This window comes from Pteropus vampyrus, unplaced genomic scaffold, assembly GCF_000151845.1.
Source record: "Pteropus vampyrus isolate Shadow unplaced genomic scaffold, Pvam_2.0 Scaffold382, whole genome shotgun sequence".
Lineage (NCBI taxonomy): Eukaryota > Metazoa > Chordata > Mammalia > Chiroptera > Pteropodidae > Pteropus > Pteropus vampyrus.
In genome coordinates, this window is record NW_011889163.1 from 589,643 (window position 1) to 594,825 (window position 5,183).

The following is a 5,183-nucleotide window of genomic DNA, read 5'->3' on the forward strand; positions in this document are numbered from 1 at the left end:
CTTTTCAGCGCCTGTGGAGATGATCATATTTATTTTATTTTTTACCATGAGTATGCTGAATGATAGTAATAACTTTTTCGGCATTGAAACAACCTTGCTTCTTGAGAAAAAATTCTATTTGGCCGTGGTGTACATCTCATTATCTCTGAGGCGTGCGTGTGTTTGTACCAGAGACTTCTGAAGTTCGAAGGTCATCGCAACTGAAGAGGAAGAGACAGGCGTGAGCGACACAGCCGTCGGCCCTCCCTCCCCAGAATGTCCCACCCGAGACTGCCCCCTGCGAGGCCGGCATCCCGTCAGGGAGTGAAACGCTACGGAACACGTCGTGACCAACACTGCACCGATACGAGAGTCTTTTAGCACAAGTGAAAAACAGACAAGGTACAAGCGAGGGACAGACGCTCTTATGCGCGTGTGTTCTGGGTCTTCTTTCTTGCGGGACAGTTCTTCTTTAAGTATCTAAAAGTCCAAAATGAGCGGATTTTTCAGATTGTGGAAATAGTAAGCTTTGTTAAGACCTTCATACAGGTGAATTTGAATCCGCGCATTCACCATCGTGATCAGCAGGACGTGTGCCCTTCACGGCACTTTCTCTCGTGAGGTACGTTTCTAAATGGCTCATTTTCTGGACCTCTTATTTTTTCTTTGTGATTCTCATAAGTAATTATGTTTTTTTAAAAATCAGGACAAATATGAAATGATCCTTTCAGGCCACAGATGTGTGCTATGAGGGAATTATATCTAATCTTTACGTGTATTAAATATCATTAGGTAAAGGAACAAACACTAAAGAAATGAGCTTCACCAAAGGCATAATTTTAATAGAAAGTCATCCCAGGCTCGAGTGCATTTTAGAACACGATGTACCAGCTCTGCCTGCGCAGGATCTCACTGCTTGTTAGCTTCTGGACGCATTTAAGATCGCGAAGTTAATTTACAGACCTGAATTCCTTGGTCCTTGAATTCTGGAAAAAAGCCTCTCTATCTCTCTCTCATACACACACACACACACACACACGTGTGTGTGCACATACATACATGCATGCACACACACATACATGCACACACGTACACACTCGAGCGCACATGCTTGAGCACACACACTCAGGCACACACACTCGAGCACACACGCACGCCATTTCCTGCAGACCACTTGGCAGCAACTAAAATGTTTGTGGCTACTTTTATTATCAGTTCCTACATTTACAGAAAGAAGCCCCCCAAATTAATAATTCTAATTTTTAATTTTAATTATCCAATTTAGTCTCTAAAGTTAAATTGATAGGGGAAAATGTTGTTTATTTACATTGTGCAATAAGATATATTTAATATGTATGTTTCAGTGCATTTTTTAGTATTTTTGTGTTTTAATGTAGTTTTCTTGAGTATTAATACCTTTATCTTGGAATTTAACAAAGTATAAATTACATAAGCAAATAATGCATATATTTTGCAAATAAATATATGTATATGTGTTATTTTATATATGTGCATATATGCACACATATATGAAACAGCAACCCTGACAAAAATATTTCCCTAGCTTAATTTTTTTTACAATATTACAATTTTCACAGACCACATTTATTTTACTTTAGAAATCAGTATTGCCCAACATTTTTCAACATTTTTTTCTTATTATCATACAAGACCAATTTTGACAAATATTATTCCCGTACCATGGGGAAGGAATAACACAAGCTTAGTGAAATAACTATTTTTGACAAAGTTACCAAACCAATATAATTAAGTAAAGAATAGTTTTTCCCCAAAAATGGTGCTAGGGAAATTGAATATCTACATCTTAAGAAAAAAGAAAGAGAGATGAACTTCGATTTTACCTTACGACATTAGCAAAAATTGACTCAAAATAGTTCATAGATCTAAATATAAAAACTCTAACTGGAAAACTTCTAGAAGAAAATACAGGGAAAAATGCTCATGACCGCGAGTTAGGCAAAAACTTCTTAGACAAAATATCAAAAGCAAAAATATAGAAATGAGTAATTGGGCTTTATTAAAATTAAAAATTAAAAAAAAATTGTTCTTTAAAAGACTTCCTTAAACACGTGAAGAATGCCAGTCACTGGCTCGTCACTCCTTCTCAGTGTCCTAATAAGATGCTGGCGTCTCCATGGCTTACGTGCAGAACAGGTGTATTTCTCGTCATCCTGGAGGCTGGATGAACTCCAAGATCAAGGCCCCAGCAAATTCAGCGTCTGCTAAGACACCGACCCTTTGGTTTCGACTTCTAGTCTCCAGAGCTATGAGGCAGTGAAATTCCTTTGTTTAAGCCACTCGCTTTGTCACGACCGCCCCAGAAAACGATGACCCATGTCATACGTCAACCAGATCGAAGTCTCATCTGCAGGATGTAGAAACAAACAACCCCCATAACTCATTCGTAAGAAGACAAACAGCAAAAATAAAAATCAGCAGAAGACGGTATGGAGAGGTACTCAACATCATTGGTCATTAAGAAATTTAAGTTAAAACCACAATAAGGTAGCACCCCACCTATACGAATGGCCGATAAAAAGGTCAAACAATAACAAGCATCGGCGGGAAGAGGCTGCAAGTCACAGACCTTTCCGGTGGAACGTAAAATGCTTTAGCCGCTTTGAAAACAGTTTCTGAAGACGTTAAACATCGACTTAATGTACGTCAAAGCGAGTCTAGTTCGGGAAGCTACCGAAGAAAAATTCACGTCCACGAGAGGACTCCCGGCAGCATTAGTCATAATCGCTCAAGAGCAGAAACCATCCACATTCCCATCAGCTGGTGAAGGGACAGGCAGAGCACGATGGATCATGCCGTGGGCTACTATTAGGCATTTAAAGGGGATGAAATGCCGATATGCACAGGCTCGCCCCCGTACCCGCTCGGGCTGGGCTCCAGCTCGTGACCGTGCATGGACCTTCTGTGCCTGCAGGTGCTCTCAGCACATGTGGGCATCCTAATGCCTCACCCCAGCTCTGCGGAGCCGAGCTCCTCAATCCCTCGCTGACCTGATGCAGCTCCAGGTGCATATTCCTGCTGCCCCCTGGTCCAACCTGGCAGTGAAGCATACGGACGAACAAGGCTTGAGTTTTTGGGTTTTTTTTAGATAACTGAGGAAAATCTTTGGTCTGGTAATTAGGGAGAGTAGCAGTCCCCGATGGGAGATACGATAATGCTTCAGATTTCTACCTCGATACGAAATGTCTACCTAAGTAAACGTGTAGCCTGCTTTTACAGTTCGTTTCTGCCAGTTTCAGTCTCAGCAGAACGCGTTTGGGTTTTAATTAATTGACACCATGTTGTAAATGTCAGAGCAGCTGACATTTAAGAGAGATTTTTTTGTGATATTTTATTATAATAGTCCCTTTACCTATAAACATGGGAAAGGACAACATATAATTATTATGAGGTTCTTCTCAAACAAGTCTAAACCATGACTAGGATAGACGTATACTTAAATAAATGATCCAATAAAACATGCAACCACATGACATCACAATATGATTATGGCCCGAGGCAACGTCACAATTTTATTTCTAGAAGTAGACATTTGGTCAATCGATTTCTGTATTTATCAACTAAATTAATTAAAGTTTAGGGGATATTTATTGGTATTGCTTTTTCATGTTCTATTTACATAAAGATCACAAATCTTTCACTAAATAGTATTCTGGTGTAGACCATTATTTTCTCTCTGTGTTGAAAATAATATAAATGTCTGAGAGCGTGCATCGAGAGGCCGAAAATCAATAACAAACCTGTAGGACTCTTTGGGTTCTGTGAGCAACCTGACAAAATAGACCACGCTCATTTTCCGCTCATTCTCAATGTGATATTCCAAGTGTCCGCACGTACGGCGCGAGAGTCCCCCGCGGGTACCTTGCAGTCTTGGCCAGAGCAAACGAGAGAAAAGTGAAGAAAGCTTTTTCTCCGCAGAGAGTCGTCAGGCTTTGCCATCAGATGCTCTCCGCGCGTACCGCACGTCTGCTGTGCGGGAAGATGTGGAGGGCGCGTAGGTTGACACAGGCGCCACGTGGGCAGGGGAACCCAGCGTGGAGCCACAGCTGCCTGACGCTCTGCGGGGTACGCTCGGGCAGAGCCGCGTCTGCAAGCCGAGTGTCCTGCTTGCCAGCCCCACGGCCTTTATCAAACGAGCTCCTCCCCGAATCTAAGTCTGTGTATGAACGAAAGTAAAACGACCCAGATCACAGGTTTTTGTGAGAGTTAGAGATAATGTTAAATGTGTGGAACAGACGTGGCATTTAATACGTTAAATGTAATTATTAGGAAAAGCTGGCATGTCGTCAATCGCACGTAATACATGATGGACTTAGTGACACGAAAACCACAGCATGTAACCTAGTCCGAGTGCATCTTCTTTATCAAAGTACATACAATATTAAAAAAATAGGGGATCAAAAAATATATAGTACTCAGTATAACATTTAAATATTTGAAGTTAGAATATTTTAGTAGAAATGGAGACATGATTTTCCATTTACATGTTACACGCATCGCCTAGTGTATGAAAGGGTCCATTCACACCAAGCATTACTCTTCAGAGTAGGCGCTTCAGCCCTAGTTTACAAAAGAAAAGAACAGAATCGAACAGTTGGAAATAGTTGATAAGCAACAGGTCTGGAACTAAGATTAAAACCCAAGTCTCCGAGCAGAGCGAACTTCTAAAGAACACAGGGTGGGCGGGGCATAAAAGAATAACTTCACACCTGACAGACGCAGCCTCAGCCAGGTGAGCAAGGTCAGCATCGACAGCGATGAGCCATGCGGACGGTACACACCCCGGATGAGATGGGATGACAATGGCATTTGACCTCTGGGGCCTTCCTCCCTGAAGACCATGACCCCAACTCATCATGACGAAAATATCAGGTAAGTCCCACCTGACACCCACTCTACAAAATACTAAGCTATACTCAAAATGGTCAACGTCATCAAAAACGGGGGTGTCAGGAAAATTGACATGGCCTCGAGGAGCCTAAGAAGACGAGACAGCACACGTAATGTGGTGTCCTGAAACAGGAAGGGGACATTAGGTAAAAACCAGGGAAATGTGAATAAACGATGGATTTCAGCCAATGACAGAGTGTCAGTGCTGGCTGAGTAATTTCGACAAATGCGCCATATAAAGTATTGATGACAGAATAATAACGGTGTGAGGCATG